The 13,119-nt window shown below is 41.5% G+C and overlaps 1 protein-coding gene and 1 long non-coding RNA gene across 7 annotated transcripts in view; one reads left to right on the plus strand and one right to left on the minus strand.

The window, feature by feature from the left end:
• Nucleotides 1-13,119, plus strand: part of Atrnl1 (attractin like 1) — a 522,384-nt gene that overhangs the window by 417,935 nt on the left and 91,330 nt on the right. The gene's annotated exons all lie outside the window — the stretch shown is intronic.
• Nucleotides 1-13,119, minus strand: part of Gm32980 — a 28,896-nt gene that overhangs the window by 14,333 nt on the left and 1,444 nt on the right. For 2 of the 3 annotated variants that reach the window (XR_003952872.1, XR_003952871.1), the window contains exons 2-4: nucleotides 12,392-12,462; nucleotides 8,992-9,135; nucleotides 1,786-3,628 (exon numbers count right to left, since the gene is read on the minus strand). This is a non-coding gene — a long non-coding RNA (predicted gene, 32980). The remainder of the gene's footprint in view (nucleotides 1-1,785; nucleotides 3,629-8,991; nucleotides 9,136-12,391; nucleotides 12,463-13,119) is intronic. The other variant, XR_001782644.2, reaches the window with a different exon arrangement.

Raw genomic sequence — 13,119 nt, forward strand, 5'->3', positions numbered from 1 at the left:
AAAAAATTTGAGATTTCCTTCTTGACTTGTCTTGACTCATTTCTTCATTCCATAGTGGGTTATTCAGCTTGTATTCATATACTTTCTTTTGTTTTGTAGTTGTTGGTATCCAGCTTTAATACATGGTGGTCAGATAGGATGAGTGGTGTTTTTAAATTTTCTTATATCTGCTAAGATTTACTTTGTGTCCAAGTATTTGGTCAATTTTGGAGACATTTCCATGGGCTGATAAGAAGAAAGTACATTGTGTATGTGTGTGTGTGTGTGTGTGTGTGAGAGAGAGAGAGAGAGAGAGAGAGAGAGAGAGACAGAGAGAGAGAGAGAGAGAGAGAGAGAGAGAGAGAGAGAGAGAGAGAAATGTTCGGTAGATGTCTGTTAGGTCTGTTTTATTTGTGGCATTATTTAACTCAGGCATGTCTCTGTTTAGTTTTTGTCTGGATGACCTGCCTATCTGTGAAGGTATCAGAATCTCCCCTTGTCAGTGTGTAAGAGTCAATGTGTGATTTTAGATGGACTGATGTTTCTTTTTATTTATTTGATGCCCTAGTGTTTAGTATATAAATGGTTATAATTGTAATGTACTCTTGGTGGATATTTTCCTTTGATGAGTATGTAGTGTTCTTCCCTCCCTCTCTGATTAATTTTGATGTGAAGTCCATTTTGTCAGTTATTAAAGTGGCTACACCTGCCTGCTTCTTAGGTCCGTTTGCTTGAGCCTGGCTAAAGTCCCTTCTCAGGTAACGAGATGTTTTCTTTATAATTTCAAATACTGTAAGAGGATTAGGGTGTGCAAAGCCCTTTGGAACTGAGCTTTTCATCCTCCCAGCTCAGAGCACCATCGTTCTGCAGGGAACCTGCTCCTCCAATGGTGTGCAATCCCATCCTGGGGAATGTCTTATTCCATAGGGAAGCTGGAATGCCTTTAGAAAGAAGCATTTACTCCAAGCAGGCTTCACACCACAGGTGGCCTGCCCACTCTGTCCCAGCTGTAGCCTTCACCCTACACAGATACTACTCCCGAGGCTGTTTGCCCAGCTTCACACATCTCAAAGTCTCAGAATCTGTTTCCTAGGGAACCTCACATCCAACATAGCCTGTGCCTACATTCTTAGAAGCAATTGTGATGGCTTCCAAGTTTATTAATGTCATTAATTGTAGGCTGAACACAAAACTCTCATAGTTATATGAGTTTCCCTGATGACCTTTGCCCTTTTGTCTGATATTTTGCTTATTTCTCAAATGAAGGTAGCTAAATGACCTCGGTGCTGTATTGGTCACTGTTTCCAATTGTACCAACATGGTCATTTCCTAAACAATGGGAGGAGATAGCAGGCAAACAGTGTTTCCCAACTTCTCTAGAAGTTGGCTTGGGACTGAAGACACTGTATTGGTTCCCCAAGGGTGCCATAAAAAGTTACCACAAATTTGCATCTTAAAACAGCAGTTCTCTGGGTCAGAGGTATGAAATTAAGATGTTGACAGAGGTCCTGAAGGAGAATTGAGATCTGGTCTCTTTCCTGGCTCTGGTAGTTGGCTGCCTGCAAACTAGAAGCATTCATTCCCTGAGTTCTCATCTCTCCAGGTCCAGCCTTTTCCCACCAGCTATGTTTCCTTTGTATTATCTTTGCACAGCCTTCCCTCTTTAGAGAATGTCGTATCTACTCTGCTATGATTTCTTTCATTATCCTAATTAATTGCTTCTGAAAAGCCCTTGCATCCATCAGCTTTTGGTTGCTGTAACAAAATAGCTGAGGAAAGTTATAGAAAGAAAGTGTATTGGCTCACAGTTTCAGGTGTCTCAGTCCATGTCCTTGGCTCACAGTTTCAGGTGTCTCCGTCCATGTACTTGGCTCATGATTTCGTATGTCTCCACCGATATTGCCAGTCCCATTGCTGTGACCTGCGGTGAAACAGAGGTTACAACCAGGAGCATGTGGTACAGCCAATCTGGGTGCCATGGAGGCAAGAATGTAGGACAAGAAAATATGTCCTTTAAAAGACACTCCTAGTGGCCTTCTTCTTCCAGCTAGGCCACTTTATGAAGGCCTACTAAGAAGTTCCACCACCTCCTAGTAGCCCATTAAGCCATGAATTAATCAGTGAGTTATACCACTGAGCTTAAAGCCTTATGATTTAATTACCTTCTGAAAGCCTCACCTCTGGGAATCAGTGCTTCAACACTGAGACTGTGTTGGGGAAGTTTTCAAAACCAAAGTGTTAAGACTGTATTTTCAAACAAGAGGCCAATCTTAGATTCAGTCTTAGATTCTGCTGGTTGGGAATTTGGGGAAAATACCCAATTTACCACAGACCAAAGGAAAAGTATCCAAGATTTATCTACTTCCTTCTTGATACCTATATTCATGCTGTTGATATCTTAATTGTCCTCTTCTAGTCTTTAAAGAAAGCACACTAATCCAGATGTGTGCAGTGGGCCACGCCCAGTGACAGAGGCTCCTTGTGGCTTAAACAATTAGATAATTACTATCACCAAGAGAGAGTTTGTAAAGCGGCCTTAGTGAAACTAGGGTAGGGATCGTTACACAGACTCTGACCATTAATTTTTAGTCATACTGAAGCAGAGCTTTGGGATTAATACAAACCAGCTTTGGGGAGAGGTTTTATTCACTCTCTAATACAAGTTGTGATGAGGTAGCTGAATGCATAGTGAAATTATGTGAGGAAAAGCTACAAAGGAGGCTGCTTCAATATATTTAGTCTTGACATATAAGGATTCTACACTTCAGGCCATGAGCAAGTGTGACAAATGCCACCTTGCAGGATCCATTGAGCCCAGGAATGACGTATATGCCCACAGGAGAATCACATGACCTTTTAGAAGAACCCTCTTCCTCTGTCATCTTTCATCATCTGTTTCTATCTAAACCCACTTCCCTATAAATCAAGGACATTTGAATTTAACTAATAATAGAGAGTGGGCAGGCAAGGGGAGGCTTCCTGGGCCAGCCAGGGGTATTGAGAACACACCTAAGAAGCAGTTGCTAAGCATGTCTACCCGTAGAATCCTTCCCTCTCAGCTGTGCAAGCAGGAAGGTCCCTGTGCCATATGTATGTGTAGGAGGCTTCATCTCGGGGCTTTGTAACATTTGCATTGACGACTGACCATCTTCCCTACTGTTGCATGATGTCTGATTGGAACTCACTTCCTGCTTTAAGACACTAGAACATTGGTTTCATCCATTGAGACCATGTCTGAGAGGATAAAAGCATCCAGAAAAACAAGAAAAGATCTTAACATATAGAGCCCCCTTGCTGCCTCCCCTCTCACCAAATCAATATGGCCAAATAATATGCCCAATATCATGTCTATTTTAAACATAAGTTTGATTCCTGTGCAAATGTCATTTGAGTCAAATGAAATATTTCTAGACATTATAGTATGATTGTTTCAAAATGCTATTGTTGTGGGAGTCTTGAAATTGAAAAGGCTAGTGTGCCTTGTGGTCCATGGGCTTGGGACTGGTGTGGACAGGGAATAGCCATATCCATAGCAACAGAGGAACATGGAAAAGAAGAATCCTCGAGATCATCTCAGCCTGTGCATCACCATGTGTCCTGTAGAAAACCATCCATGCTCCTCTCTGGAGGGTGCAGAATCCTCACTTGCCTGTATATAAAGAGAAAATAAGCAGCAGGCAAGATGGTTATAGTGGCTCCTGGGCAGGGTAACGGGGAGGAAGGAAACAGCTTTCACCATGACACCCCTTATAGTCATATCCGCACCCCCTGTATCAGCAGCATGCATAAGTATTAAATTGTACTTAATATTTTACTGTCTGGCTGAGAAGCAGAGAAACCATTGTTTATTTAACACTGTTTTCTTAAAGATTTATTTATTTTATGTAAATGAGTACACTGTCACTGTCTGCAGACACACCCGAAGAAGGCATTGGATCATAATTACACATGGTCGTGAGCTGCCATGTATTGCTGGGAATTGAACTCAGGACCTTTGGAAGAATAGTCAGTGCTCTTAACCACTGAGCCATCTCTCCAGCCCCACACTATTTTTTTTTAATGCTTCAAATAGTTAAGCTTTGGTCTTCGCAGGGTTAATGTTGGGCTTTCTAGGAACACTGTCATCCAGAGTGACTCATTCTCTGTGTGCAGGCAAGTCTTACTCTACAGTGCTGACGCGCGCTTCTGTGCGCGTTAAGTAAGCTCTTCCATTCCGAGTGTTGACCACGTTCTTCTTACTTATAATAGCTTGTGATTGGTGTAATAATCATAGCAGAAAGTCATTTATTATGCTGGATCTATTAACATTTGATTCCTCATTAAGAATATTGCCAAATCTGCACTTTCTGTCTTTCTGCTGACGCGTAGTTTTCACAGTGCCTCTTGATTTACTTTTATGATGGAAGTTTCAGAAGTAAATGTTTTAATTTAATGGGCACTAAGTCTAACATTTCACCAGAACACAGTGCTTTCCCGAGAGGGGTGTGTAGTGTCCATCTGGGGTCTCTGCATACGCTGCACTACATGGGCCAGGCACATCAGCACCTCGCCTCCTCGACTTTAAGCAGAGGATTGTGACCCCAGGTCTGGCCAAGGAGTGTGAGGTGACTGCTGAGGGACCTGGGTTTCTTGAAGAGCTCTGTCTTCTTCTCTGGCCGCTTGTACCCCTCTCTACATGGCAATTCCTAGGATGTATCCCTGGAACTTGTAGCAATTTCCCAGATAAGCCATCTGCACCATGACTCTTCCTTCATTCAGATTCTCCTTTTTTCCAGAAACCTCCACCCTTCCTCATTTTTCTTACAAACTACTGGCCACCCTCCTATGCCCCCTCCATCTGACTTTCAGGGCTCCTTCCATGTTTACAGAACACTCCTCTGTAAGTGCCTAGCTTCCCCCTCCTCAGCACCCAACGTCTACTGTTTGCCTTTTAAACAGAGTTGGCCTGGCAGCTGTGTTCCTAAGGTCCCATTTTGCATCAATGACACAATATGCTTTGGAATAGACAAGTCTGAAAAAATCATAGCACAGGCATAATTTAACTTCTTTATTGCTGTCTATCGATCTGCTCCAGATTGAGGTTCTGTTCATAATGGCTTCCTACAAGACTCAGAGAGTTGCCTTGCACAATTTGGAAAAGAAGAAAAAGTCAATGTGCATGCATTCATGAATATCCACTTATTCGGGAGGCGTCTGTCAAACACCTCTGTGGTCTTCGGGGCTAGAAAGTCTATTCGTGCAGCATGCAATGTCCCCCAGATAAGGACCCAATAAAAGCAGTGCCCAGTGTAGATCGACAGGACATCTGTAGCAGCACGGACGTGCAGCCCAGCAGGTGTGTGGCATCAGCTACCTGTCTTCCCACAGCAGAATCCCTCCTGAAAGCTGGTTGTCTCAATTTATTCTCACCTCAAGCCATTAACAGAGATTCTAAACTGCTACCCTGCCCTCAAATGGCTTCCTTTGAGTTAACTCCAAGGCTAGATGAGAGCTGGGTGGTGTTTTCAGGAGAGCTGACTTACCAGGTACTTCCTATATGTCTGGGAATAACTGTAAAACTTCCTGACGTCCCTGCAGCACCACCCTGAGTAAGCCACGTTCCAGCTCCAGCCTACCCATCAGACATGGGAGACAAGAGGGTTTGACCAAGCTCATGCTTTGATCAGAGAGCAGCCTGAAGCCAGAGCTCTGGCTGCTGCTCAGCCCCAGCGTGACTCACTGTTCCCTGAAAGAAAGGTGAACTACTCTGTCTCGATGACGTGAGAAGGGCCTGAAGGTTGAAAGGGGTGAGCAGGGTTGTCTGGTATTGGTGGATGCTGGTGTTGGTGTTCAGACTGGGTGGCAGAACAGAGTGACAAATGCCCCATCCCTGGACTTGAGCAAGAGAGCAATATGGCTGACATGGTCCACACATTTGTGTCTCATTTAGCACTGCCTCTCAAGGCCAGGAATAATAGTCTCCATTCTCAAATCCATACACGAAACATAGTGGTTAAATTACTTTTGTACGGAGATGCTGAGAAGAATATAGATTATTAAAATTCCACTTACGGAAATTATTTCAGAGATTCTCCATGTCGAGTTCTTGAAAAATACTACTATGAATTAATTTTTAAAGAATCAGCATCTATAATTATTAACCAATTAGACAAAGCACGAGACTGGGCTTGTCATCATTTTCCTTCTGGCTTCCAAACTCCTAGAGAAGCAGTTGATAAAGGAGCTGCTACCACCACTGAGCCACCTCACTCCCAAGCCCCTGCCACACACTTAGTTAAAAACAGAGCCCAGTTAAGCAATACAAACTACTACAGATTTGAGTCTTCAGCATACACGAATGGTCTTGTACGTGTGCATATATGTAATAAGAACAGGGATGCATGGAGGTGTTTCCTCAAAGGGAAATGCTATGGTGTGAAATGATTGACAGTCTGGTCCTTCAGAGCATCGGGCCACTTTGTAAATGCTGTCTTCTTCCTTTCCCTGTTCCCTCAGGCAGTCTCTGAATTGACTTCCAGGATGGTTCAGCCCAGCTTCTGAGGCTCCCCATCAGCTTAATTTATTTTGTCACTGTGAGTTCTCCTACTGAATGGAGCCAGCTAGGGAATTTGTTCTGTTTATCATTTCATGCGAGGGAAGCCAGTAAGTAAAGAACACACTTTGCAATCTCACCGTTTTCAAGACCAACCACGAAGCCCATGAATCTGACTTGGGGATCTGGAATTCCGAAATTTGCTGGTCCCGTGGAATTCAACATATGATTAGCTACGATCAAGCTACTACTCTGACTTGATTCAAGGCCCAGTAAATTTAATTAAGTTTTACTGGTGTTACCAAAAATGAAATTTTCTATCAATTTAAGCAGTCATTTAACAGCAAATACCAAGTCGTTCATATTTATAGATAGGTCTGATACGAGTACCATTAGACACGTCTTAGGAGTGAAAGCTAGAGTGATTAATGTGCAGTTGTTTGCATTTTTAATAATTCACTCGTATATCAGATTAGTGCTGGTGAATACTGTCAGACATTATTCTTTCTCTGTCACAACACTTACTGCTGCTGACAGGTGTAACATGGCCACATTAATCCTCAATTCCTTCATTCAATTTTCTAATTGCTTTCTTGGCATGAGATGGTAGCCACTTAGGCCCATGTGATGTATTCATCATATGGTATAAGATGATTCCTTAAATTATAGCAGCCATTTAAAGTGCCTGAGCAGGAGAAAGCGTTACCAAGCATTGGGGTTTGAAACTGCACGATACTTAGGCTTAGTTCTAGGTACTGCAGTGTCTGATATTCTAGAGTCTATTCATAAGTCATAATCACGAATTATTAAGGAAGAAAAGGGCCCTAAAAGTCACTCAGCACACTTATCACTTTACATTTAGGTAAAGTGACATAGTGACACACAGCCTGACAATGGCAAAGCTGACCCTGGGACCCACCGATTCTTAGTGCTCTTTCTGGTTGCAGTTCTATACATGCATGCAGTGCAGGTGTAAGTGTGTGTGCCCGTTGTGCTTGTGAATGTGTGTGTGCATGCATAAGTGTGTGTGTATGTGTGTGTGTGTGTTTGTTTCTTTGCTTTGAGTTTTTTGTTTACTTATTTTTTCTTTATCCATTTTTTTTCTAAAGAGTGAGAAAGGGCTTAGAGTTCCATGAGTAAGGAGATTGGGGGAGCTGGGAACATCTGGGGAAAGGGAAATCATGATTAGAATCTATTGTATGAATTTTTCCCATTAAAAATTTAAATAATAATAATAATTAAAGTACAATATATGATATTTCCAAAGGATTGATTAAAATATTTTCAAAAGAAATGGGCATGCATATACATGTAATCCTTATAACTAAGATCTTAACAGGATGAGAGAGGCCTTGGATATTACAAATATATTGTTCATAAAACTGTATATTTGAAACCTAGAGTGACCTTTCAGTATTGCAACTAGAATTTCAGTTAAGAACCCGCATATTCGAATCCTGAATCTGCCCGTGACTGCCTGTGTTGCCTTGCGATATCAGCTGACCGTTCTGAATTCCAGTTTCTTCAACTGTATATTGGAAAACTGCTGTTTTCTCCTCGTAAGCTTGTTGCAGAGTTATACATAACAATGTATGTTAGATGCTGAGCAGCACACACAGGCGTCAGAAATCCCTCAGTACTTGTTAGTAGTTATTAGTTTCAGTGTTTTATTGTTTCTCTAATACTCTGAAGTATTAGATAAGTGATGTCACACTGTTGGCTTGCTGCAACCCTTGTGACAAGTTTACCTGCTCATCTCTCCTGTTTTACCCTCTTCACTGCAGCAGGTACTATGGGCAAGGCATAGACTAACTCAGGACCTGCTGGGACCATTACAGGCACCCAACATGGACTTCAATATCTTAAATATTGAGAGACATAAACCACCCCCACCTCCCCGAGTTTGCCTCAACACTCAGGCATTTCAAAGAGAAGAAGTAACTACGGGAGCTAAGTGAGGAACAAGGAACTCGAATGGGGAGCTTGGTGTGGTAGCACACACCTCTGACAGTAGCCCTGGAGAAGCTTAAGCAGAAGGATCATAAATTACAGGCCAGCCTAGATTACATAGCAAGGCACTGGAGAGAGAGAGGGCTGGGGAGAGAGGGAGGGAGAGAGAGAGAGAGAGAGAGAGAGAGAGAGAGAGAGAGAGAGAGAGAGAGAGAAAGAAGAAGAGGAAGAGGAAGGAGGAGGAAGGGAGGGAGGGAGGGAGGGAAAGAAAGAGGGAGGAGGGAAGGAAGGAGGGAGGGAAGGAAGGAAGGAAGGAGGGAAGGAGGGAAGGGAAGAAGAAAGGAAGGAAGGAAGGAAGGCAGGCAAGCCAGCCAGGGGTGTCACTCAGTGGTAGAGAGTTTACATAGGTTCAAGACCATGGTTTGCTCTACAGCTCTAAAGCACAACAAAATTAAAGGAAAGAGGAAAGAAAGAAACAGGAAACACCAGGTCTCTAAGGGCTTGATCAAGTGGGATGGAAAACCACTTACCTAACTCAAGAGGACCATCATCTGTAAAGACATAAAAAGGAGGTGGGCAGGTGTCTCAGACCAGGAACAGCTTCATGGTTGGTAACACTTGATATGGCTTGGAGGGATGTGGATCATGAAAGTAACCTCTGTAGGGACAAAGTTCTAGATCACAGAAAGATGGCAGAGGAGGAAAACCGATTCTGGAGTGAGTGACAAGAGTTGAAGAGCGAGCTCTCACATCAACAGAGGTGAAGCTGCTCTAAGATGGATAGGTGTCATGCCTAGATGCCCAGGAGTGCTATTTTGTGCTACAGACCCCTTGTGGCAGCCTCCATGCCCATTTTGATCCACAGACATTTTCTGTTGGTTGACAACAATTCTTTAATGTACTTAAAGACTCCATACATCTAGCTCTGACCGCCATATTATGGTCTTACTCTAAGCCTTCACTTCTTATCTATATGAGTCATGACCCTAGATATGAGGTGAATAGCTAGTCTAAGAAAATCAGATATTCCATTAAGTCCCCAGCCACCATGTAGGGCTTTCAGAGATGGGCCCCACTGGGAGCTGGGCATGTTCTAAGCCTGCTGAGATTCATGTCACAGCAGTTTCCCAAAACAGGTCCCTGCCTCAAATGACAGTCGCACTTTCGGGACGTACTAGTTTTAAGAAATATGTTGAAATTATTTGTGATTCCCAAAGCTTCTCTGGTATTTTGCTTTTAGTAGCTAAAAGACTAGAAAGAGTCTACTGTAAAATTTATGACCCATCATAATGATGACGTGAAACTAAGTTCTATAGTTTGAAAAACCTCTAGTGAAGCCAACAGTTCTGTGTGCACGTTGTGTGTTGTGTGAGGGTTGTATGTTGTGTGTTCTGTGTTCTGTGAGCAGTGTGTGTTGTGTGAGCATTGTGTGTTGTATGAGCAGTGTGTGTCCTGTGAGTGTTGTATGAGTGTTATATGTTGAGTGAGCATTGTGTGTCATGTGAGCATTGTGTGTTGTGAGTGTTGTGTGTTCTGTATTGTGTGTCTTATGCTTCCTAGACTAGGGCTGCTTATTTCAAAACTGTCAGCCGTGTTTTCTCCCACTGGTTCTCTGCAGCACAACAGGAGCCTGCCTTGAAGTAAATCCCAGCTGCGGAGTGCTGCAGGCAACAGAGCTGAGCCTTATCGCTTCTCAAGGCAGCCATGGAAAATACATTACAAGTTTCTGTGAGCATGTTATGTCATTGTGAAGTATTTGTGATTCACGGTTACATGGTTATCGCAAAACAACTGACAAACTTCAGAGTAGCCAAAATACTATCATGTGTAGCGTGTTGCTATTCTTCTTCTTCTTCTGTTTTTTTTTTTTTTTAAGTCAAGGGTGTTAGAGTGCTTCTTTCCATTTTTAAAATCTAAAATCCCATATTTAAAGTGATATTTATCACAAGTTCTGTTGCAATAATTTTTAATTATGTTAACTCCTTTCAGAAGTGTGGGTGAACTGGCTAGTTACTAATATTTTAAACATAATGAATGATTCATGCTTTGTCAATAATACCCTTCAATGAAAGTTCTTGGAGCTAAAAATAGACCAAGTTGCAAGCCAATTTGGTTGAAAAGTAGAATTATAATCTCCTTTTACATAGTTTACCAACACAAAGAGGTTTTTAAAAATATATTTTTCTATATAATCACAGCAGATGTGAAAGTGAGAGAATTATTGTAAGAATAATTTTACTGAACTCGCTCCCTGGGAGCCATAATTCCTGCCCCATGGTCCAGTTTTTCAGGCCCTTTGTCCTTTTCCATTGCTGAGACTCTGAGTTTAAAGTGTTCATTAATTAGCCTGTATTCCACCAGAAGTGTACAGCTATTTTTCACTAATTTTTTCCTTCAGTTGATGCTTTCAGTGTTTACGGTCTTTCCTGTGGTGTTAAAAAATTGGTAGGAAGGTAGCCTAGCAACAGCACCAAGTGATGGCCTCCCAGACCACATGTATCGTTTCCCTGAATCCCCCACACCAAAAACACGGTTTCCCAAAAATCTTTAGTCATATTCAAATTCCACTGTTCTGGGTTCCATAACCAAGCTATTTAAATGAATTTGAATAAACTAAATCTGTTGGTTGTTATACTTAGAGATACAAAACAAAATAGCAAAGATATCGTTATCTGAGATGCCAATGCTAAGTTATTTCTTAGCAACAGCGATAGGAATTTTGATATTTCTAATAAATTACTGCCATTTAAACCTGGAATTCATTTGGCAATCTCTTGGTATATTTTAGCAAATTGACCTTTACATATATTTTGCATCTATTAAATTAAAATACATTTCAGTTGCCTAGAAATATGGTTGGAAAATTCATAGTATTTTTTTTCTGTTAGTCTTGCAATATGACAAGGCTATTCTCAAAATATTTACATCATTGGATAATATCTATGTATTTATGCTAATTCTGACTTAACATTTTCAAAACTTAATCTGTTAAATTAAATGTAAGCTTTTAAAGTATCAGACCATAGATCATGTAACTTGGTACAAGTCAGACAGCGTGACCAATCACATTATCATGGAACATTTTAATGCCCTTTGCTTCCTACCTTGGCCACTTCCACCCTCATGTAGAAAACTTCCAAAATATATCTGTATGAGGATAATTTTAAACATGAGATTTATGTTGCTATAAAGGAGAAATCCTTTATAACCACATAAAACCGTTGTAACCAGGAACTCAGTCTAAGTTTTACATAAAAGAGAACATATTTTATCTTTAATGCCTCATTAAGCTTTCTGGAAATGGCAATATTCTAGAATATTCTAGGTGAATGGCTACATATGTCTATATTTCTTCAAAAGTTCAAATATCCTCGGTAGAAAAATCATCTGAATAAATCATTTGTTCTGATAACTAAAGGCATTTTCTGTTATTATTAGTCTTCTGTTTAATTTTGCCTTCATATAGAGATACTTTTTTTGACAGCCATCTCCAACTTCTGATTCTTCAAATAATGGAGCATAAGCTGCCAGTCTAGGCTAAGGTGATGACCTGTGGTCTCTCAAAAAGTCACCCTATATTTAAGCCCAAAACCTGTATATCTTTGTGTGTAAGTAGGGAGGGGTGAGTGTACAGATTGTACGTGTAGTTGTGTGTGTATCTGTGTGCATGCGTGCGGAGTACATGTTTGTCTGTACATGGACCACAGGGTACAGTTGCGAACATAGACTGAGGAGGCAGTTCCCTGGGTCCACATACAATCCCTCTCACCTCTTCCCAGCTGTGGAGAGTTTGCACTCATTCCTTGACTTCCTGGGAGATGTGAACAAGTATCTTTTCATCCCAGAGAGAGAATCAACAACTGCCCCCAAAGCCATCCATCCCACCCAAGCCTGGTTTTGTTGACCAATGAGTTTATTGGGGTTACTTACAGGTGTGCAGACAGCCGAGCTGACCAGTGTCCTCCCCAGCATCTGTTACTGCTTGTATCCTTGGGGAAGACCTGAGTGAAAATTGTCTGTTTCAGGAGCTTCCTGAGACTTGTAAGTCTCCTTTACTTTCTGAGACTTAATGCTCTCCTACTGGGAGAAAATGTTTTAATTTGGAGGAAGTGGCTACAGAGGAACCCTCTCCAATATTCTCATCCTATATGGTTCATAAAAGACTAAATCAGGCAATGTATGCAAAGCCATGACACATTTAATCCCTAGTAAAACATCAGTGCGATACTCTGGCAGTTTTTACATGTTAACTTTATGTCTGCCCTTTTATTTATGCAAGTGTATAATGGACAGTTATTACATGTGTCTGTCACATAGTTAATTTTAAAGATATGCCCATGTGAGAACTCTCACTTAAAAATGGAATTTTCTTTAGACAAATGCACAGAATCAAAGAGCAGAGATGTGGTCACCAAGACAGGGAGGGATAGAGAAGAAGATGCAGGGCAGTGGCCATAAACCTAGCTTGCTAAGGTGAGTGAGTCTGCAGATGTGTTGTACAGCAGGAAGGCTGGATTTGATAATACTGGATTGTATACTAAAATGATGCTAAAAGTATAGACTATGGGGAGATGGTAGCCTGCTTGACTTTAGCAATAATGTCACTGCTGTATTAAACATGCACACATAGAAATAAATTTTCAAAAGACGTGTCAGTG

Source organism: Mus musculus, chromosome 19, assembly GCF_000001635.26.
Source record: "Mus musculus strain C57BL/6J chromosome 19, GRCm38.p6 C57BL/6J".
Lineage (NCBI taxonomy): Eukaryota > Metazoa > Chordata > Mammalia > Rodentia > Muridae > Mus > Mus musculus.